The following is a 24,533-nucleotide window of genomic DNA, read 5'->3' on the forward strand; positions in this document are numbered from 1 at the left end:
GAGAACTACCCTAATCCCAGAGGCCTGGGGGGACGGGTGCTTGTGAGTTGGGGGAAGGACCTACATCCCAGGTGAGAAACCATATGATATTTCTACAGTAGGACAAAGATAATGTATTCCTCGAGTGAGGTGTGTTTCTGTGGGCATGAGTCCTGGGGTTGTTCTGTGGTGTGTCTGTGTGTCACGTGATTGTGACTGTGAATGTGTGTTGAGTGTGTTTTCTTGAGAGACACACAGAGTAAGCTACACAAAATGACACAGACACACTGCAAGACAGACAGACAGACAGAGAAAGATACATGTGGATTTGCCAGAGATTCTGTGTCACTGACACTGCACAATGATGAATGTCTACATTCTCACACACACCCCCTACTGCACACTTCAAGTAATACTGCTGTGCATGGCTCAGCAGTGACACTTAGTCCATGCAGGTAACCGAAGCCTCAATATGCTCTGGCCCATGTTCAATTCAAGGAACAGTCCCTGAGTTATACTTGAGCAGCACCAACATGGTACTGACAGGTATTCTGGTCTTTGTAGGTGTTCCTGAGGAGGAAAGGCGCCGGCCGCATCCTGTCTTGAGTCACCAGGCTGTTGCTGAGGTGAGCTTCCTGTCTTTCCTTGAGGAACACACGTGATTTCTTAGAGTCTTGGCAATCAACATCTGTTGCAAATGTGACAATGTACCGTCGAGATGATAATGGTATTTTCCCTGTGGGGAGAAACATATGGTCAATTTCCATGGTTGTTTCTTGCCAACTGTCACCTTGGTCAGGGGCACATTTACCACTGGCAGTGCCAAACCTGGAAATAAACAACATCCTAGGATCTTTTTCGGCAGCAGCACTTTTTCCTTTTGGGTGAACAATTTTGTAGGCTGCATCCTCAGTGTTCTTTAGAGACACATCTCCAGGACAAACGACTTCGGACAGGCATATTGTCTTTCCTCTTGTGGCCTTTGACTCAAACACTGTGTCCCATCCTGAATCCCAAAGTCACCAAGCGAACCGAACAATGGTACACATACTGGACATCATGATCTCACCCTGATGGTGTTTTCTTTTCTAACATTCAGGTGGCCGTAGGAGGACGAGAAGAAGGTATGTGTCCTGGAAACTCTTTCTTGCTGAGGAAAATGTTTCCGATGAGGTGTAGGTGGGGTATTCTTGTTGTCTTCAGTCTGGAGAGTACCCGGATGTCAGAGTCCCGAGGGGACTGGTGCTTGAGTGTGGGGGGGAAAGACCGACATCCCAGGTGAAATCTATGTCCATGTTTCTATAGTATGAGAAAGACAATGTATTCCTTCTGTGCCGTGTGATTGTGTGTGCATGAGTCTTGGGGTTGTTCTGTATCTCTGTATGTCGCATGATTGTGAGTGTGTATGCGTGTGTGGGTGTGTGTGTGTGTTTTCTTGAGAGACTCAGAGACAGAGAGACAGAGCCACACACAGAAAGAGACAGACTCAGTGAAAGAGAGGGAGAGAGAGAGACAGAGATGTGGGTTGGCCCAGAGATATGGGCCACTGACATTGGACAATGACCAATATGTACAATTCAGAGTCCTGGGAGGACTGGTGCTCGAGGGTCGGGGGGGGAAGGACCAACGTCCCAGGTGACAAACTAGGTGATGTTTCTACAGTAGAAGAAACATACTGTATTCCTTGTGTGCGGTGTAATTTTGTGTGTTGAGTCTGGGGGTTTTTCTGTATGTGGCTGTATGTGTCGGGATCGTGACAGTGTATGTCTGCGTGTGTGTGTGTTTTCTTGAGAGACGCAGAGAAAAAGCCACACAGAGAAAGAGACAGACACATTTCAAGAGAGGGTGAGAGAGAGAGAGCGACAGAGAGACAGACAGACGTGGGCTTGCCCACGAGATATGTGCCACTGTCGCTGAAAAATGACCAAAGTCTACATTCTCAAAAATCTCTGCATACTGCACACCTCCAGGAATACTGCTGAGCGTGGCTCTGCAGTACCATTCGGTCCATGCAGTTAACAAAAGCGTCCGTGTGCTCTCGCCCGTGTTCATATAAGGAAGAGTCCCGGAGGCGTTCTTGAGCAGCACCAAGAAGACACTGACATGTATTCTGTGTCCTTGTAGGTGTCGCTAAGGTGAAAAAGCGGCGGCCCCATCATGATAGGAGGCAGCAGGTTGGTGCTGAGGTGAGCTTGCCTGTCTTTCCCTGAGGAACACAATTGCTTTCTTAGAGGCTTTCCCATCAACCTCTGCTGTACATATGACAGTCTACATTTTCGATGATACTGTTACTTTCCCTGATGGGGACACTGGAGAGTGGTTGCCTCTTGCCAACGGTCACCTTGGTCAGGGGGACATTTACCACTGGCAGTGCCAAACCTGGTTAACAAACAGTGTCCTAGGATCTTTTCCGTCAGCAGCAATCTGTCCTGCTTGGGTGAAGAATTCCGTAGCAGGAATCCTCGGTGTTCTAGAGAGACACATCCCCAGGAGAAACAACTTCTGACAGGCATCCCATTCATTTGCTTTGTGGCCTTTGACTCAACCGCTGTGTCCCATCTTGTATGGTCAAGACGCAAAGAGAACTGAAGAGTGGTGTAAATAGGGTCATGATCTCACCCTGATGGTGTTTTCTTTCCTAACATTCAGGTGGCTGTAGGAGCACAGGACAAAGGTATGTATCCTGGAAACTGTTTCTTGCTGAGAAAATATTTAGATGGTGATGCAGGTGGGGCATTGTTGTTGTCTTCATTCTGGAGAACTACCCTAATCCAAGAGGCCTGGGGGGACGGGTGCTTGTGAGTTGGGGGAAGGACCTACATCCCAGGTGAGAAACCATATGATATTTCTACAGTAGGACAAAGGTAATGTATTCCTCGAGTGAGGTGTGTTTCTGTGGGCATGAGTCCTGGGGTTGTTCTGTGGTGTGTCTGTGTGTCACGTGATTGTGACTGTGAATGTGTGTTGAGTGTGTTTTCCTGAGAGACACACAGAGTAAGCTACACAAAATGACACAGACACACTGCAAGACAGACAGACAGACAGACAGAGAAAGATACATGTGGATTTGCCCAGAGAATCTGTGTCACTGACACTGCACAATGATGAATGTCTACATTCTCACACACACCTCCTACTGCACACTTCAAGGAATACTGCTGTGCATGGCTCAGCAGTGACACTTAGTCCATGCAGGTAACCGAAGCCTCAATATGCTCTGGCCCATGTTCATATCAAGGAACAGTCCCTGAGTTATACTTGAGCAGCACCAACATGGTACTGACAGGTATTCTGGTCTTTGTAGGTGTTCCTGAGGAGGAAAGGCGCCGGCCGCATCCTGTCTTGAGTCACCAGGCTGTTGCTGAGGTGAGCTTCCTGTCTTTCCTTGAGGAACACAAGTGATTTCTTAGAGTCTTGGCAATCAACATCTGTTGCAAATGTGACAATGTACCGTCGAGATGATAATGGTATTTTCCCTGTGGGGAGAAACATATGGTCAATTTCCATGGTTGTTTCTTGCCAACTGTCCCCTTGGTCAGGGGCACATTTACCACTGGCAGTGCCAAACCTGGAAATAAACAACATCCTAGGATCTTTTTCGGCAGCAGCACTTTTTCCTTTTGGGTGAACAATTTTGTAGGCTGCATCCTCAGTGTTCTTTAGAGACACATCTCCAGGACAAACGACTTCGGACAGGCATTTTCTCTTTCCTTTTGTGGCCTTTGACTCAAACACTGTGTCCCATCCTGAATCCCAAAGACACCAAGCGAACCGAACAATGGTACACATACTGGACATCATGATCTCACCCTGATGGTGTTTTCTTTTCTAACATTCAGGTGGCCGTAGGAGGACGAGAAGAAGGTATGTGTCCTGGAAACTCTTTCTTGCTGAGGAAAATGTTTCCGATGAGGTGTAGGTGGGGTATTCTTGTTGTCTTCATTCTGGAGAGTACCCGGATGTCAGAGTCCCGAGGGGACTGGTGCTTGAGTGTGGGGGGAAAAGACCGACATCCCAGGTGAAATCTATGTCCATGTTTCTATATTATGAGAAAGACAATGTATTCCTTCTGTGCCGTGTGATTGTGTGTGCATGAGTCTTGGGGTTGTTCTGTATCTCTGTATGTCGCATGATTGTGAGTGTGTATGCGTGTGTGGGTGTGTGTGTGTGTTTTCTTGAGAGACTCAGAGACAGAGAGACAGAGCCACACACAGAAAGAGTCAGACACAGTGAAAGAGAGGGAGAGAGAGAGACTGAGATGTGGGTTGGCCCAGAGATATGGGCCACTGACATTGGACAATGACCAATATGTACAATTCAGAGTCCTGGGAGGACTGGTGCTCGAGGGTCGGGGGGGGGGAAGGACCAACGTCCCAGGTGACAAACTAGGTGATGTTTCTACAGTAGAAGAAACATACTGTATTCCTTGTGTGCGGTGTAATTTTGTGTATTGAGTCTGGGGGTTGTTCTGTATGTGGCTGTATGTGTCGGGATCGTGACAGTGTATGTCTGCGTGTGTGTGTGTTTTCTTGAGAGACGCAGAGAAAAAGCCACACAGAGAAAGAGACAGACACATTTCAAGAGAGGGTGAGAGAGAGAGAGCGACAGAGAGACAGACAGACGTGGGCTTGCCCACGAGATATGTGCCACTGACACTGAAAAATGACCAAAGTCTACATTCTCAAAAATCTCTGCATACTGCACACCTCCAGGAATACTGCTGAGCGTGGCTCTGCAGTACCATTCGGTCCATGCAGTTAACAAAAGCGTCCGTGTGCTCTCGCCCGTGTTCATATAAGGAAGAGTCCCGGAGGCGTTCTTGAGCAGCATCAAGAAGACACTGACATGTATTCTGTGTCCTTGTAGGTGTCGCTAAGGTGAAAAAGCGGCGGCCCCATCCTGATACGAGGCAGCAGGTTGGTGCTGAGGTGAGCTTGCCTGTCTTTCCCTGAGGAACACAATTGCTTTCTTAGAGGCTTTCCCATCAACCTCTGCTGTACATATGACAGTCTACATTTTCGATGATACTGTTACTTTCCCTGATGGGGACAGTGGAGAGTGGTTGCCTTCTGCCAACGGTCACCTTGGTCAGGGGGACATTTACCACTGGCAGTGCCAATCCTGGTAACAAACAGTGTCCTAGGATCTTTTCCGTCAGCAGCAATCTGTCCTGCTTGGGTGAAGAATTCCGTAGCAGGAATCCTCGGTGTTCTAGAGAGACACATCCCCAGGAGAAACAACTTCTGACAGGCATCCCATTCATTTGCTTTGTGGCCTTTGACTCAACCGCTGTGTCCCATCTTGTATGGTCAAGACGCAAAGAGAACTGAAGAGTGGTGTAAATAGGGTATATCATGATCTCACCCTGATGGTGTTTTCTTTCCTAACATTCAGGTGGCTGTAGGAGCACAGGACAAAGGTATGTATCCTGGAAACTGTTTCTTGCTGAGAAAATATTTAGATGGTGATGCAGGTGGGGCATTGTTGTTGTCTTCATTCTGGAGAACTACCCTAATCCCAGAGGCCTGGGGGGACGGGTGCTTGTGAGTTGGGGGAAGGGCCTACATCCCAGGTGAGAAACCATATGATATTTCTACAGTAGGACAAAGATAATGTATTCCTCGAGTGAGGTGTGTTTCTTTGGGCATGAGTCCTGGGGTTTTTCTGTGGTGTGTCTGTGTGTCACGTGATTGTGACTGTGAATGTGTGTTGAGTGTGTTTTCTTGAGAGACACACAGAGTAAGCTACACAAAATGACACAGACACACTGCAAGACAGACAGACAGACAGAGAAAGATACATGTGGATTTGCCAGAGATTCTGGGTCACTGACACTGCACAATGATGAATGTCTACATTCTCACACACACCCCCTACTGCACACTTCAAGGAATACTGCTGTGCATGGCTCAGCAGTGACACTTAGTCCATGCAGGTAACCGAAGCCTCAATATGCTCTGGCCCATGTTCATATCAAGGAACAGTCCCTGAGTTATACTTGAGCAGCACCAACATGGTACTGACAGGTATTCTGGTCTTTGTAGGTGTTCCTGAGGAGGAAAGGCGCCGGCCGCATCCTGTCTTGAGTCACCAGGCTGTTGCTGAGGTGAGCTTCCTGTCTTTCCTTGAGGAACACAAGTGATTTCTTAGAGTCTTGGCAATCAACATCTGTTGCAAATGTGACAATGTACCGTCGAGATGATAATGGTATTTTCCCTATGGGGAGAAACATATGGTCAATTTCCATGGTTGTTTCTTGCCAACTGTCCCCTTGGTCAGGGGCACATTTACCACTGGCAGTGCCAAACCTGGAAATAAACAACATCCTAGGATCTTTTTCGGCAGCAGCACTTTTTCCTTTTGGGTGAACAATTTTGTAGGCTGCATCCTCAGTGTTCTTTAGAGACACATCTCCAGGACAAACGACTTCGGACAGGCATATTCTCTTTCCTCTTGTGGCCTTTGACTCAAACACTGTGTCCCATCCTGAATCCCAAAGTCACCAAGCGAACCGAACAATGGTACACATACTGGACATCATGATCTCACCCTGATGGTGTTTTCTTTTCTAACATTCAGGTGGCCGTAGGAGGACGAGAAGAAGGTATGTGTCCTGGAAACTCTTTCTTGCTGAGGAAAATGTTTCCGATGAGGTGTAGGTGGGGTATTCTTGTTGTCTTCAGTCGGGATAGTACCCGGATGTCAGAGTCCCGAGGGGACTGGTGCTTGAGTGTGGGGGGGAAAGACCGACATCCCAGGTGAAATCTATGTCCATGTTTCTATAGTATGAGAAAGACAATGTATTCCTTCTGTGCCGTGTGATTGTGTGTGCATGAGTCTTGGGGTTGTTCTGTATCTCTGTATGTCGCATGATTGTGAGTGTGTATGCGTGTGTGGGTGTGTGTGTGTGTTTTCTTGAGAGACTCAGAGACAGAGAGACAGAGCCACTCACAGAAAGAGACAGACTCAGTGAAAGAGAGGGAGAGAGAGAGACAGAGATGTGGGTTGGCCCAGAGATATGGGCCACTGACATTGGACAATGACCAATATGTACAATTCAGAGTCCTGGGAGGACTGGTGCTCGAGGGTCGGGGGGGGAAGGACCAACGTCCCAGGTGACAAACTAGGTGATGTTTCTACAGTAGAAGAAACATACTGTATCCCTTGTGTGCGGTGTAATTTTGTGTGTTGAGTCTGGGGGTTGTTCTGTATGTGGCTGTATGTGTCGGGATCGTGACAGTGTATGTCTGCGTGTGTGTGTGTTTTCTTGAGAGACGCAGAGAAAAAGCCACACAGAGAAAGAGACAGACACATTTCAAGAGAGGGTGAGAGAGAGAGAGCGACAGAGAGACAGACAGACGTGGGCTTGCCCACGAGATATGTGCCACTGTCGCTGAAAAATGACCAAAGTCTACATTCTCAAAAATCTCTGCATACTGCACACCTCCAGGAATACTGCTGAGCGTGGCTCTGCAGTACCATTCGGTCCATGCAGTTAACAAAAGCGTCCGTGTGCTCTCGCCCGTGTTCATATAAGGAAGAGTCCCGGAGGCGTTCTTGAGCAGCACCAAGAAGACACTGACATGTATTCTGTGTCCTTGTAGGTGTCGCTAAGGTGAAAAAGCGGCGGCCCCATCATGATAGGAGGCAGCAGGTTGGTGCTGAGGTGAGCTTGCCTGTCTTTCCCTGAGGAACACAATTGCTTTCTTAGAGGCTTTCCCATCAACCTCTGCTGTACATATGACAGTCTACATTTTCGATGATACTGTTACTTTCCCTGATGGGGACAGTGGAGAGTGGTTGCCTCTTGCCAACGGTCACCTTGGTCAGGGGGACATTTACCACTGGCAGTGCCAAACCTGGTTAACAAACAGTGTCCTAGGATCTTTTCCGTCAGCAGCAATCTGTCCTGCTTGGGTGAAGAATTCCGTAGCAGGAATCCTCGGTGTTCTAGAGAGACACATCCCCAGGAGAAACAACTTCTGACAGGCATCCCATTCATTTGCTTTGTGGCCTTTGACTCAACCGCTGTGTCCCATCTTGTATGGTCAAGACGCAAAGAGAACTGAAGAGTGGTGTAAATAGGGTATATCATGATCTCACCCTGATGGTGTTTTCTTTCCTAACATTCAGGTGGCTGTAGGAGCACAGGACAAAGGTATGTATCCTGGAAACTGTTTCTTGCTGAGAAAATATTTAGATGGTGATGCAGGTGGGGCATTGTTGTTGTCTTCATTCTGGAGAACTACCCTAATCCCAGAGGCCTGGGGGGACGGGTGCTTGTGAGTTGGGGGAAGGACCTACATCCCAGGTGAGAAACCATATGATATTTCTACAGTAGGACAAAGATAATGTATTCCTCGAGTGAGGTGTGTTTCTGTGGGCATGAGTCCTGGGGTTGTTCTGTGGTGTGTCTGTGTGTCACGTGATTGTGACTGTGAATGTGTGTTGAGTGTGTTTTCCTGAGAGACACACAGAATAAGCTACACAAAATGACACAGACACACTGCAAGACAGACAGACAGACAGACAGAGAGAGAAAGATACATGTGGATTTGCCCAGAGAATCTGTGTCACTGACACTGCACAATGATGAATGTCTACATTCTCACACACACCTCCTACTGCACACTTCAAGGAATACTGCTGTGCATGGCTCAGCAGTGACACTTAGTCCATGCAGGTAACCGAAGCCTCAATATGCTCTGGCCCATGTTCATATCAAGGAACAGTCCCTGAGTTATACTTGAGCAGCACCAACATGGTACTGACAGGTATTCTGGTCTTTGTAGGTGTTCCTGAGGAGGAAAGGCGCCGGCCGCATCCTGTCTTGAGTCACCAGGCTGTTGCTGAGGTGAGCTTCCTGTCTTTCCTTGAGGAACACAAGTGATTTCTTAGAGTCTTGGCAATCAACATCTGTTGCAAATGTGACAATGTACCGTCGAGATGATAATGGTATTTTCCCTGTGGGGAGAAACATATGGTCAATTTCCATGGTTGTTTCTTGCCAACTGTCCCCTTGGTCAGGGGCACATTTACCACTGGCAGTGCCAAACCTGGAAATAAACAACATCCTAGGATCTTTTTCGGCAGCAGCACTTTTTCCTTTTGGGTGAACAATTTTGTAGGCTGCATCCTCAGTGTTCTTTAGAGACACATCTCCAGGACAAACGACTTCGGACAGGCATTTTCTCTTTCCTTTTGTGGCCTTTGACTCAAACACTGTGTCCCATCCTGAATCCCAAATTCACCAAGCGAACCGAACAATGGTACACATACTGGACATCATGATCTCACCCTGATGGTGTTTTCTTTTCTAACATTCAGGTGGCCATAGGAGCACGAGAAGAAGGTATGTGTCCTGGAAACTCTTTCTTGCTGAGGAAAATGTTTCCGATGAGGTGTAGGTGGGGTATTCTTGTTGTCTTCAGTCTGGAGAGTACCCGGATGTCAGAGTCCCGAGGGGACTGGTGCTTGAGTGTGGCGGGAAAAGACCGACATCCCAGGTGAAATCTATGTCCATGTTTCTATAGTATGAGAAAGACAATGTATTCCTTCTGTGCCGTGTGATTGTGTGTGCATGAGTCTTGGGGTTGTTCTGTATCTCTGTATGTCGCATGATTGTGAGTGTGTATGCGTGTGTGGGTGTGTGTGTGTGTTTTCTTGAGAGACTCAGAGACAGAGAGACAGAGCCACACACAGAAAGAGACAGACACAGTGAAAGAGAGGGAGAGAGAGAGACAGAGATGTGGGTTTGTCCAGAGATATGGGCCACTGACATTGGACAATGACCAATATGTACAATTCAGAGTCCTGGGAGGACTGGTGCTCGAGGGTCGGGGGGGGAAGGACCAACGTCCCAGGTGACAAACTAGGTGATGTTTCTACAGTAGAAGAAACATACTGTATTCCTTGTGTGCGGTGTAATTTTGTGTGTTGAGTCTGGGGGTTGTTCTGTATGTGGCTGTATGTGTCGGGATCGTGACAGTGTATGTCTGCGTGTGTGTGTGTTTTCTTGAGAGACGCAGAGAAAAAGCCACACAGAAAAAGAGACAGACACATTTCAAGAGAGGGTGAGAGAGAGAGAGCGACAGAGAGACAGACAGACGTGGGCTTGCCCACGAGATATGTGCCACTGACACTGAAAAATGACCAAAGTCTACATTCTCAAAAATCTCTGCATACTGCACACCTCCAGGAATACTGCTGAGCGTGGCTCTGCAGTACCATTCGGTCCATGCAGTTAACAAAAGCGTCCGTGTGCTCTCGCCCGTGTTCATATAAGGAAGAGTCCCGGAGGCGTTCTTGAGCAGCATCAAGAAGACACTGACATGTATTCTGTGTCCTTGTAGGTGTCGCTAAGGTGAAAAAGCGGCGGCCCCATCCTGATAGGAGGCAGCAGGTTGGTGCTGAGGTGAGCTTGCCTGTCTTTCCCTGAGGAACACAATTGCTTTCTTAGAGGCTTTCCCATCAACCTCTGCTGTACATATGACAGTCTACATTTTCGATGATACTGTTACTTTCCCTGATGGGGACAGTGGAGAGTGGTTGCCTCTTGCCAACGGTCACCTTGGTCAGGGGGACATTTACCACTGGCAGTGCCAAACCTGGTTAACAAACAGTGTCCTAGGATCTTTTCCGTCAGCAGCAATCTGTCCTGCTTGGGTGAAGAATTCCGTAGCAGGAATCCTCGGTGTTCTAGAGAGACACATCCCCAGGAGAAACAATTTCTGAAAGGCATCCCATTCATTTGCTTTGTGGCCTTTGACTCAACCGCTGTGTCCCATCTTGTATGGTCAAGACGCAAAGAGAACTGAAGAGTGGTGTAAATAGGGTATATCATGATCTCACCCTGATTGTGTTTTCTTTCCTAACATTCAGGTGGCTGTAGGAGCACAGGACAAAGGTATGTATCCTGGAAACTGTTTCTTGCTGAGAAAGTATTTAGATGGCGATGCAGGTGGGGCATTGTTGTTGTCTTCATTCTGGAGAACTACCCTAATCCCAGAGGCCTGGGGGGACGGGTGCTTGTGAGTTGGGGGAAGGACCTACATCCCAGGTGAGAAACCATATGATATTTCTACAGTAGGACAAAGATAATGTATTCCTCGAGTGAGGTGTGTTTCTGTGGACATGAGTCCTGGGGTTGTTCTGTGGTGTGTCTGTGTGTCACGTGATTGTGACTGTGAATGTGTGTTGAGTGTGTTTTCTTGAGAGACACACAGAGTAAGCTACACAAAATGACACAGACACACTGCAAGACAGACAGACAGACAGAGAAAGATACATGTGGATTTGCCAGAGATTCTGTGTCACTGACACTGCACAATGATGAATGTCTACATTCTCACACACACCCCCTACTGCACACTTCAAGGAATACTGCTGTGCATGGCTCAGCAGTGACACTTAGTCCATGCAGGTAACCGAAGCCTCAATATGCTCTGGCCCATGTTCATATCAAGGAACAGTCCCTGAGTTATACTTGAGCAGCACCAACATGGTACTGACAGGTATTCTGGTCTTTGTAGGTGTTCCTGAGGAGGAAAGGCGCCGGCCGCATCCTGTCTTGAGTCACCAGGCTGTTGCTGAGGTGAGCTTCCTGTCTTTCCTTGAGGAACACACGTGATTTCTTAGAGTCTTGGCAATCAACATCTGTTGCAAATGTGACAATGTACCGTCGAGATGATAATGGTATTTTCCCTGTGGGGAGAAACATATGGTCAATTTCCATGGTTGTTTCTTGCCAACTGTCACCTTGGTCAGGGGCACATTTACCACTGGCAGTGCCAAACCTGGAAATAAACAACATCCTAGGATCTTTTTCGGCAGCAGCACTTTTTCCTTTTGGGTGAACAATTTTGTAGGCTGCATCCTCAGTGTTCTTTAGAGACACATCTCCAGGACAAACGACTTCGGACAGGCATATTGTCTTTCCTCTTGTGGCCTTTGACTCAAACACTGTGTCCCATCCTGAATCCCAAAGTCACCAAGCGAACCGAACAATGGTACACATACTGGACATCATGATCTCACCCTGATGGTGTTTTCTTTTCTAACATTCAGGTGGCCGTAGGAGGACGAGAAGAAGGTATGTGTCCTGGAAACTCTTTCTTGCTGAGGAAAATGTTTCCGATGAGGTGTAGGTGGGGTATTCTTGTTGTCTTCAGTCTGGAGAGTACCCGGATGTCAGAGTCCCGAGGGGACTGGTGCTTGAGTGTGGGGGGGAAAGACCGACATCCCAGGTGAAATCTATGTCCATGTTTCTATAGTATGAGAAAGACAATGTATTCCTTCTGTGCCGTGTGATTGTGTGTGCATGAGTCTTGGGGTTGTTCTGTATCTCTGTATGTCGCATGATTGTGAGTGTGTATGCGTGTGTGGGTGTGTGTGTGTGTTTTCTTGAGAGACTCAGAGACAGAGAGACAGAGCCACACACAGAAAGAGACAGACTCAGTGAAAGAGAGGGAGAGAGAGAGACAGAGATGTGGGTTGGCCCAGAGATATGGGCCACTGACATTGGACAATGACCAATATGTACAATTCAGAGTCCTGGGAGGACTGGTGCTCGAGGGTCGGGGGGGGAAGGACCAACGTCCCAGGTGACAAACTAGGTGATGTTTCTACAGTAGAAGAAACATACTGTATTCCTTGTGTGCGGTGTAATTTTGTGTGTTGAGTCTGGGGGTTGTTCTGTATGTGGCTGTATGTGTCGGGATCGTGACAGTGTATGTCTGCGTGTGTGTGTGTTTTCTTGAGAGACGCAGAGAAAAAGCCACACAGAGAAAGAGACAGACACATTTCAAGAGAGGGTGAGAGAGAGAGAGCGACAGAGAGACAGACAGACGTGGGCTTGCCCACGAGATATGTGCCACTGTCGCTGAAAAATGACCAAAGTCTACATTCTCAAAAATCTCTGCATACTGCACACCTCCAGGAATACTGCTGAGCGTGGCTCTGCAGTACCATTCGGTCCATGCAGTTAACAAAAGCGTCCGTGTGCTCTCGCCCGTGTTCATATAAGGAAGAGTCCCGGAGGCGTTCTTGAGCAGCACCAAGAAGACACTGACATGTATTCTGTGTCCTTGTAGGTGTCGCTAAGGTGAAAAAGCGGCGGCCCCATCATGATAGGAGGCAGCAGGTTGGTGCTGAGGTGAGCTTGCCTGTCTTTCCCTGAGGAACACAATTGCTTTCTTAGAGGCTTTCCCATCAACCTCTGCTGTACATATGACAGTCTACATTTTCGATGATACTGTTACTTTTCCTGATGGGGACAGTGGAGAGTGGTTGCCTCTTGCCAACGGTCACCTTGGTCAGGGGGACATTTACCACTGGCAGTGCCAAACCTGGTTAACAAACAGTGTCCTAGGATCTTTTCCGTCAGCAGCAATCTGTCCTGCTTGGGTGAAGAATTCCGTAGCAGGAATCCTCGGTGTTCTAGAGAGACACATCCCCAGGAGAAACAACTTCTGACAGGCATCCCATTCATTTGCTTTGTGGCCTTTGACTCAACCGCTGTGTCCCATCTTGTATGGTCAAGACGCAAAGAGAACTGAAGAGTGGTGTAAATAGGGTATATCATGATCTCACCCTGATTGTGTTTTCTTTCCTAACATTCAGGTGGCTGTAGGAGCACAGGACAAAGGTATGTATCCTGGAAACTGTTTCTTGCTGAGAAAATATTTAGATGGTGATGCAGGTGGGGCATTGTTGTTGTCTTCATTCTGGAGAACTACCCTAATCCCAGAGGCCTGGGGGGACGGGTGCTTGTGAGTTGGGGGAAGGACCTACATCCCAGGTGAGAAACCATATGATATTTCTACAGTAGGACAAAGATAATGTATTCCTCGAGTGAGGTGTGTTTCTGTGGGCATGAGTCCTGGGGTTGTTCTGTGGTGTGTCTGTGTGTCACGTGATTGTGACTGTGAATGTGTGTTTAGTGTGTTTTCCTGAGAGACACACAGAATAAGCTACACAAAATGACACAGACACACTGCAAGACAGACAGACAGACAGACAGAGAAAGATACATGTGGATTTGCCAGAGATTCTGTGTCACTGACACTGCACAATGATGAATGTCTACATTCTCACACACACCTCCTACTGCACACTTCAAGGAATACTGCTGTGCATGGCTCAGCAGTGACACTTAGTCCATGCAGGTAACCGAAGCCTCAATATGCTCTGGCCCATGTTCATATCAAGGAACAGTCCCTGAGTTATACTTGAGCAGCACCAACATGGTACTGACAGGTATTCTGATCTTTGTAGGTGTTCCTGAGGAGGAAAGGCGCCGGCCGCAATCTGTCTTGAGTCACCAGGCTGTTGCTGAGGTGAGCTTCCTGTCTTTCCTTGAGGAACACAAGTGATTTCTTAGAGTCTTGGCAATCAACATCTGTTGCAAATGTGACAATGTACCGTCGAGATGATAATGTTATTTTCCCTGTGGGGAGAAACATATGGTCAATTTCCATGGTTGTTTCTTGCCAACTGTCCCCTTGGTCAGGGGCACATTTACCACTGGCAGTGCCAAACCTGGAAATAAACAACATCCTAGGATCTTTTTCGGCAGCAGCACTTTTTCCTTTTGGGTGAACAATTTTGTAGGCTGCATCCTCAGTGTTCTTTAGAGACACATCTCCAGGACAAATGACTTCGGACAGGCATTTTCTCTTTCCTTTTGTGGCCTTTGACTCAAACACTGTGTCCCATCCTGAATCCCAAATTCACCAAGCGAACTGAACAATGGTACACATACTGGACATCATGATCTCACCCTGATGGTGTTTTCTTTTCTAACATTCAGGTGGCCATAGGAGCACGAGAAGAAGGTATGTGTCCTGGAAACTCTTTCTTGCTGAGGAAAATGTTTCCGATGAGGTGTAGGTGGGGTATTCTTGTTGTCTTCAGTCTGGAGAGTACCCGGATGTCAGAGTCCCGAGGGGACTGGTGCTTGAGTGTGGCGGGAAAAGACCGACATCCCAGGTGAAATCTATGTCCATGTTTCTATAGTATGAGAAAGACAATGTATTCCTTCTGTGCCGTGTGATTGTGTGTGCATGAGTCTTGGGGTTGTTCTGTATCTCTGTATGTCGCATGATTGTGAGTGTGTATGCGTGTGTGGGTGTGTGTGTGTTTTCTTGAGAGACTCAGAGACAGAGAGACAGAGCCACACACAGAAAGAGACAGACACAGTGAAAGAGAGGGAGAGAGAGAGACAGAGATGTGGGTTTGTCCAGAGATATGGGCCACTGACATTGGACAATGACCAATATGTACAATTCAGAGTCCTGGGAGGACTGGTGCTCGAGGGTCGGGGGGGGAAGGACCAACGTCCCAGGTGACAAACTAGGTGATGTTTCTACAGTAGAAGAAACATACTGTATCCCTTGTGTGCGGTGTAATTTTGTGTGTTGAGTCTGGGGGTTGTTCTGTATGTGGCTGTATGTGTCGGGATCGTGACAGTGTATGTCTGCGTGTGTGTGTGTTTTCTTGAGAGACGCAGAGAAAAAGCCACACAGAGAAAGAGACAGACACATTTCAAGAGAGGGTGAGAGAGAGAGAGCGACAGAGAGACAGACAGACGTGGGCTTGCCCACGAGATATGTGCCACTGTCGCTGAAAAATGACCAAAGTCTACATTCTCAAAAATCTCTGCATACTGCACACCTCCAGGAATACTGCTGAGCGTGGCTCTGCAGTACCATTCGGTCCATGCAGTTAACAAAAGCGTCCGTGTGCTCTCGCCCGTGTTCATATAAGGAAGAGTCCCGGAGGCGTTCTTGAGCAGCATCAAGAAGACACTGACATGTATTCTGTGTCCTTGTAGGTGTCGCTAAGGTGAAAAAGCGGCGGCCCCATCCTGATACGACGCAGCAGGTTGGTGCTGAGGTGAGCTTGCCTGTCTTTCCCTGAGGAACACAATTGCTTTCTTAGAGGCTTTCCCATCAACCTCTGCTGTACATATGACAGTCTACATTTTCGATGATACTGTTACTTTCCCTGATGGGGACAGTGGAGAGTGGTTGCCTCTTGCCAACGGTCACCTTGGTCAGGGAGACATTTACCACTGGCAGTGCCAAACCTGGTAACAAACAGTGTCCTAGGATCTTTTCCGTCAGCAGCAATCTGTCCTGCTTGGGTGAAGAATTCCGTAGCAGGAATCCTCGGTGTTCTAGAGAGACACATCCCCAGGAGAAACAACTTCTGACAGGCATCCCATTCATTTGCTTTGTGGCCTTTGACTCAGCCGCTGTGTCCCATCTTGTATGGTCAAGACGCAAAGAGAACTGAAGAGTGGTGTAAATAGGGTATATCATGATCTCACCCTGATTGTGTTTTCTTTCCTAACATTCAGGTGGCTGTAGGAGCACAGGACAAAGGTATGTATCCTGGAAACTGTTTCTTGCTGAGAAAATATTTAGATGGTGATGCAGGTGGGGCATTGTTGTTGTCTTCATTCTGGAGAACTACCCTAATCCAAGAGGCCTGGGGGGACGGGTGCTTGTGAGTTGGGGGAAGGACCTACATCCCAGGTGAGAAACCATATGATATTTCTACAGTAGGACAAAGATAATGTATTCCTCGAGTGAGGTGTGTTTCTGTGGGCATGAGTCCTGGGGTTGTTCTGTGGTGTGTCTGTGTGTCACGTGATTGTGACTGTGAATGTGTGTTGAGTGTGTTTTCCAGAGAGACACACAGAGTAAGCTACACAAAATGACACAGACACACTGCAAGACAGACAGACAGACAGACAGAGAAAGATACATGTGGATTTGCCCAGAGAATCTGTGTCACTGACACTGCACAATGATGAATGTCTACATTCTCACACACACCTCCTACTGCACACTTCAAGGAATACTGCTGTGCATGGCTCAGCAGTGACACTTAGTCCATGCAGGTAACCGAAGCCTCAATATGCTCTGGCCCATGTTCATATCAAGGAACAGTCCCTGAGTTATACTTGAGCAGCACCAACATGGTACTGACAGGTATTCTGGTCTTTGTAGGTGTTCCTGAGGAGGAAAGGCGCCGGCCGCATCCTGTCTTGAGTCACCAGGCTGTTGCTGAGGTGAGCTTCCTGTCTTTCCTTGAGGAACACAAGTGATTTCTTAGAGTCTTGGCAATCAACATCTGTTGCAAATGTGACAATGTACCGTCGAGATGATAATGGTATTTTCCCTGTGGGGAGAAACATATGGTCAATTTCCATGGTTGTTTCTTGCCAACTGTCCCCTTGGTCAGGGGCACATTTACCACTGGCAGTGCCAAACCTGGAAATAAACAACATCCTAGGATCTTTTTCGGCAGCAGCACTTTTTCCTTTTGGGTGAACAATTTTGTAGGCTGCATCCTCAGTGTTCTTTAGAGACACATCTCCAGGACAAACGACTTCGGACAGGCATTTTCTCTTTCCTTTTGTGGCCTTTGACTCAAACACTGTGTCCCATCCTGAATCCCAAATTCACCAAGCGAACCGAACAATGGTACACATACTGGACATCATGATCTCACCCTGATGGTGTTTTCTTTTCTAACATTCAGGTGGCCATAGGAGCACGAGAAGAAGGTATGTGTCCTGGAAACTCTTTCTTGCTGAGGAAAATGTTTCCGATGAGGTGTAGGTGGGGTATTCTTGTTGTCTTCAGTCTGGAGAGTACCCGGATGTCAGAGTCCCGAGGGGACTGGTGCTTGAGTGTGGCGGGAAAAGACCGACATCCCAGGTGAAATCTATGTCCATGTTTCTATAGTATGAGAAAGACAATGTATTCCTTCTGTGCCGTGTGATTGTGTGTGCATGAGTCTTGGGGTTGTTCTGTATCTCTGTATGTCGCATGATTGTGAGTGTGTATGCGTGTGTGTGTGTGTGTGTGTGTTTTCTTGAGAGACTCAGAGACAGAGAGACAGAGCCACACACAGAAAGAGACAGACACAGTGAAAGAGAGGGAGAGAGAGAGACAGAGATGTGGGTTGGCCCAGAGATATGGGCCACTGACATTGGACAATGACCAATATGTACAATTCAGAGTCCTGGGAGGACTGGTGCTCGAGGGTCGGGGGGGGAAGGACCAACGTCCCAGGTGACAAACTAGGTGATGTTTCTACAGTAGAAGAAACATACTGTATCCCTTGTGTGCGGTGTAATTTTGTGTGTTGAGTCTGGGGGTTGTTCTGTATGTGGCTGTATGTGTCGGGATCGTGACAGTGTATGTCTGCGTGTGTGTGTGTTTTCTTGAGAGACGCAGAGAAAAAGCCACACAGAGAAAGAGACAGACACATTTCAAGAGAGGGTGAGAGAGAGAGAGCGACAGAGAGACAGACAGACGTGGGCTTGCCCACGAGATATGTGCCACTGACACTGAAAAATGACCAAAGTCTACATTCTCAAAAATCTCTGCATACTGCACACCTCCAGGAATACTGCTGAGCGTGGCTCTGCAGTACCATTCGGTCCATGCAGTTAACAAAAGCGTCCGTGTGCTCTCGCCCGTGTTCATATAAGGAAGAGTCCCGGAGGCGTTCTTGAGCAGCATCAAGAAGACACTGACATGTATTCTGTGTCCTTGTAGGTGTCGCTAAGGTGAAAAAGCGGCGGCCCCATCCTGATAGGAGGCAGCAGGTTGGTGCTGAGGTGAGCTTGCCTGTCTTTCCCTAGGAACACAATTGCTTTCTTAGAGGCTTTCCCATCAACCTCTGCTGTACATATGACAGTCTACATTTTCGATGATACTGTTACTTTCCCTGATGGGGACAGTGGAGAGTGGTTGCCTCTTGCCAACGGTCACCTTGGTCAGGGGGACATTTACCACTGGCAGTGCCAAACCTGGTAACAAACAGTGTCCTAGGATCTTTTCCGTCAGCAGCAATCTGTCCTGCTTGGGTGAAGAATTCCGTAGCAGGAATCCTCGGTGTTCTAGAGAGACACATCCCCAGGAGAAACAACTTCTGACAGGCATCCCATTCATTTGCTTTGTGGCCTTTGACTCAGCCGCTGTGTCCCATCTTGTATGGTCAAGACGCAAAGAGAACTGAAGAGTGGTGTAAATAGGGTATATCATGATCTCACCCTGATTGTGTTTTCTTTCCTAACATTCAGGTGGCTGTAGGAGCACAGGACAAAGGTATGTATCCTGGAAACTGTTTCTTGCTGAGAAAATATTTAGATGGTGATGCAGGTGGGGCATTGTTGTTGTCTTCATTCTGGAGAACTACCCTAATCCAAGAGGCCTGGGCGGACGGGTGCTTGTGAGTTGGGGGAAGGACCTACATCCCAGGTGAGAAACCATATGATATTTCTACAGTAGGACAAAGATAATGTATTCCTCGAGTGAGGTGTGTTTCTGTGGGCATGAGTCCTGGGGTTGTTCTGTGGTGTGTCTGTGTGTCACGTGATTGTGACTGTGAATGTGTGTTGAGTGTGTTTTCCAGAGAGACACACAGAGTAAGCTACACAAAATGACACAGACACACTGCAAGACAGACAGACAGACAGACAGAGAAAGATACATGTGGATTTGCCCAGAGAATCTGTGTCACTGACACTGCACAATGATGAATGTCTACATTCTCACACACACCTCCTACTGCACACTTCAAGGAATACTGCTGTGCATGGCTCAGCAGTGACACTTAGTCCATGCAGGTAACCGAAGCCTCAATATGCTCTGGCCCATGTTCATATCAAGGAACAGTCCCTGAGTTATACTTGAGCAGCACCAACATGGTACTGACAGGTATTCTGGTCTTTGTAGGTGTTCCTGAGGAGGAAAGGCGCCGGCCGCATCCTGTCTTGAGTCACCAGGCTGTTGCTGAGGTGAGCTTCCTGTCTTTCCTTGAGGAACACAAGTGATTTCTTAGAGTCTTGGCAATCAACATCTGTTGCAAATGTGACAATGTACCGTCGAGATGATAATGTTATTTTCCCTGTGGGGAGAAACATATGGTCAATTTCCATGGTTGTTTCTTGCCAACTGTCCCCTTGGTCAGGGGCACATTTACCACTGGCAGTGCCAAACCTGGAAATAAACAACATCCTAGGATCTTTTTCGGCAGCAGCACTTTTTCCTTTTGGGTGAACAATTTTGTAGGCTGCATCCTCAGTGTTCTTTAGAGACACATCTCCAGGACAAACGACTTCGGACAGGCATTTTCTCTTTCCTTTTGTGGCCTTTGACTCAAACACTGTGTCCCATCCTGAATCCCAAAGACACCAAGCGAACCGAACAATGGTACACATACTGGACATCATGATCTCACCCTGATGGTGTTTTCTTTTCTAACATTCAGGTGGCCGTAGGAGCACGAGAAGAAGGTATGTGTCCTGGAAACTCTTTCTTGCTGAGGAAAATGTTTCCGATGAGGTGTAGGTGGGGTATTCTTGTTGTCTTCATTCTGGAGAGTACCCGGATGTCAGAGTCCCGAGGGGACTGGTGCTTGAGTGTGGGGGGAAAAGACTGACATCCCAGGTGAAATCTATGTCCATGTTTCTATATTATGAGAAAGACAATGTATTCCTTCTGTGCCGTGTGATTGTGTGTGCATGAGTCTTGGGGTTGTTCTGTATCTCTGTATGTCGCATGATTGTGAGTGTGTATGCGTGTGTGGGTGTGTGTGTGTGTTTTCTTGAGAGACTCAGAGACAGAGAGACAGAGCCACACACAGAAAGAGACAGACACAGTGAAAGAGAGGGAGAGAGAGAGACAGAGATGTGGGTTGGCCCAGAGATATGGGCCACTGACATTGGACAATGACCAATATGTACAATTCAGAGTCCTGGGAGGACTGGTGCTCGAGGGTCGGAGGGGGGAAGGACCAACGTCCCAGGTGACAAACTAGGTGATGTTTCTACAGTAGAAGAAACATACTGTATCCCTTGTGTGCGGTGTAATTTTGTGTGTTGAGTCTGGGGGTTGTTCTGTATGTGGCTGTATGTGTCGGGATCGTGACAGTGTATGTCTGCGTGTGTGTGTGTTTTCTTGAGAGACGCAGAGAAAAAGCCACACAGAGAAAGAGACAGACACATTTCAAGAGAGGGTGAGAGAGAGAGAGCGACAGAGAGACAGACAGACGTGGGCTTGCCCACGAGATATGTGCCACTGACACTGAAAAATGACCAAAGTCTACATTCTCAAAAATCTCTGCATACTGCACACCTCCAGGAATACTGCTGAGCGTGGCTCTGCAGTACCATTCGGTCCATGCAGTTAACAAAAGCGTCCGTGTGCTCTCGCCCGTGTTCATATAAGGAAGAGTCCCGGAGGCGTTCTTGAGCAGCATCAAGAAGACACTGACATGTATTCTGTGTCCTTGTAGGTGTCGCTAAGGTGAAAAAGCGGCGGCCCCATCATGATAGGAGGCAGCAGGTTGGTGCTGAGGTGAGCTTGCCTGTCTTTCCCTGAGGAACACAATTGCTTTCTTAGAGGCTTTCCCATCAACCTCTGCTGTACATATGACAGTCTACATTTTCGATGATACTGTTACTTTCCCTGATGGGGACAGTGGAGAGTGGTTGCCTCTTGCCAACGGTCACCTTGGTCAGGGGGACATTTACCACTGGCAGTGCCAAACCTGGTAACAAACAGTGTCCTAGGATCTTTTCCGTCAGCAGCAATCTGTCCTGCGTGGGTGAAGAATTCCGTAGCAGGAATCCTCGTTGTTCTAGAGAGACACATCCCCAGGAGAAACAACTTCTGACAGGCATCCCATTCATTTGCTTTGTGGCCTTTGACTCAACCGCTGTGTCCCATCTTGTATGGTCAAGACGCAAAGAGAACTGAAGAGTGGTGTAAATAGGGTATATCATGATCTCACCCTGATGGTGTTTTCTTTCCTAACATTCAGGTGGCTGTAGGAGCACAGGACAAAGGTATGTATCCTGGAAACTGTTTCTTGCTGAGAAAATATTTAGATGGTGATGCAGGTGGGGCATTGTTGTTGTCTTCATTCTGGAGAACTACCCTAATCCCAGAGGCCTGGGGGGACGGGTGCTTGTGAGTTGGGGGAAGGACCTACATCCCAGGTGAGAAACCATATGATATTTCTACAGTAGGACAAAGATAATGTATTCCTCGAGTGAGGTGTGTTTCTGTGGGCATGAGTCCTGGGGTTGTTCTGTGGTGTGTCTGTGTGTCACGTGATTGTGACTGTGAATGTGTGTTGAGTGTGTTTTCTTGAGAGACACACAGAGTAAGCTACACAAAATGACACAGACACACTGCAAGACAGACAGAGAAAGATACATGTGGATTTGCCCAGAGAATCTGTGTCACTGACACTGCACAATGATGAATGTCTACATTCTCACACACACCTCCTACTGCACACTTCAAGGAATACTGCTGTGCATGGCTCAGCAGTGACACTTAGTCCATGCAGGTAACCGAAGCCTCAATATGCTCTGGCCCATGTTCATATCAAGGAACAGTCCCTGAGTTATACTTGAGCAGCACCAACATGGTACTGACAGGTATTCTGGTCTTTGTAGGTGTTCCTGAGGAGGAAAGGCGCCGGCCGCATCCTGTCTTGAGTCACCAGGCTGTTGCTGAGGTGAGCTTCCTGTCTTTCCTTGAGGAACACACGTGATTTCTTAGAGTCCTTGCAATCAACATCTGTTGCAAATGTGACAATGTACCGTTGAGATGATAATGTTATTTTCCCTGTGGGGAGAAACATATGGTCAATTTCCATGGTTGTTTCTTGCCAACTGTCCCCTTGGTCAGGGGCACATTTACCACTGGCAGTGCCAAACCTGGAAATAAACAACATCCTAGGATCTTTTTCGGCAGCAGCACTTTTTCCTTTTGGGTGAACAATTTTGTAGGCTGCATCCTCAGTGTTCTTTAGAGACACATCTCCAGGACAAACGACTTCGGACAGGCATATTCTCTTTCCTTTTGTGGCCTTTGACTCAAACACTGTGTCCCATCCTGAATCCCAAATTCACCAAGCGAACCGAACAATGGTACACATACTGGACATCATGATCTCACCCTGATGGTGTTTTCTTTTCTAACATTCAGGTGGCCGTAGGAGCACGAGAAGAAGGTATGTGTCCTGGAAACTCTTTCTTGCTGAGGAAAATGTTTCCGATGAGGTGTAGGTGGGGTATTCTTGTTGTCTTCAGTCTGGAGAGTACCCGGGTGTCAGAGTCCCGAGGGGACTGGTGCTTGAGTGTGGGGGGGAAAGACCGACATCCCAGGTGAAATCTATGTCCATGTTTCTATAGTATGAGAAAGACAATGTATTCCTTCTGTGCCGTGTGATTGTGTGTGCATGAGTCTTGGGGTTGTTCTGTATCTCTGTATGTCGCATGATTGTGAGTGTGTATGCGTGTGTGGGTGTGTGTGTGTGTTTTCTTGAGAGACTCAGAGACAGAGAGACAGAGCCACACACAGAAAGAGACAGACACAGTGAAAGAGAGGGAGAGAGAGAGACAGAGATGTGGGTTGGCCCAGAGATATGGGCCACTGACATTGGACAATGACCAATATGTACAATTCAGAGTCCTGGGAGGACTGGTGCTCGAGGGTGGGGGAGGAAGGACCAACGTCCCAGGTGACAAACTAGGTGATGTTTCTACAGTAGAAGAAACATACTGTATTCCTTGTGTGCGGTGTAATTTTGTGTGTTGAGTCTGGGGGTTGTTCTGTATGTGGCTGTATGTGTCGGGATCGTGACAGTGTATGTCTGCGTGTGTGTGTGTTTTCTTGAGAGACGCAGAGAAAAAGCCACACAGAGAAAGAGACAGACACATTTCAAGAGAGGGTGAGAGAGAGAGAGCGACACAGAGACAGACAGACGTGAGCTTGCCCACGAGATATGTGCCACTGACACTGAAAAATGACCAAAGTCTACATTCTCAAAAATCTCTGCATACTGCACACCTCCAGGAATACTGCTGAGCGTGGCTCTGCAGTACCATTCGGTCCATGCCGTTAACAAAAGCGTCCGTGTGCTCTCGCCCGTGTTCATATAAGGAAGAGTCCCGGAGGCGTTCTTGAGCAGCATCAAGAAGACACTGACATGTATTCTGTGTCCTTGTAGGTGTCGCTAAGGTGAAAAAGCGGCGGCCCCATCCTGATAGGAGGCAGCAGGCTGGTGCTGAGGTGAGCTTGCCTGTCTTTCCATGAGGAACACAATTGCTTTCTTAGAGGCTTTCCCATCAAACCCTGCTGTACATATGACAGTCTACATTTTCGATGATACTGTTACTTTCCCTGATGGGGACAGTGGAGAGTGGTTGCCTCTTGCCAACGGTCACCTTGGTCAGGGGGACATTTACCACTGGCAGTTGCAAACCTGGTAATAAACAGTGTCCTAGGATCTTTTTCGGCAGCAGCACTTTTCCCTGTTTGGTGAAGTATTTTGTAGGCTGCATCCTCAGTGTTCTTTAGAGACACATCTCTAGGAAAAATGACTTGTGATAGGCATCCTATTCATTTGCTTTCGTGGACTTTGACTCAATCGCTGTGTCCATCCTGTGTCCAAAGTCACCAAGAAACTGAAGAGTGTTGCACATAGTGTATATCATGATCTCACCCTGATGTTGT

The 24,533-nt window shown here is 47.7% G+C and overlaps 1 protein-coding gene across 3 annotated transcripts in view; it reads right to left on the bottom strand.

Annotated features, from left to right (window-relative positions):
- The window catches only part of LOC131495915 (piwi-like protein 3), a 119,599-nt gene that overhangs the window by 67,144 nt on the left and 27,922 nt on the right, over positions 1 to 24,533 (bottom strand). The window lies entirely within an intron of this gene.

This window comes from Neofelis nebulosa, chromosome 15 (assembly GCF_028018385.1).
Source record: "Neofelis nebulosa isolate mNeoNeb1 chromosome 15, mNeoNeb1.pri, whole genome shotgun sequence".
NCBI lineage: Eukaryota > Metazoa > Chordata > Mammalia > Carnivora > Felidae > Neofelis > Neofelis nebulosa.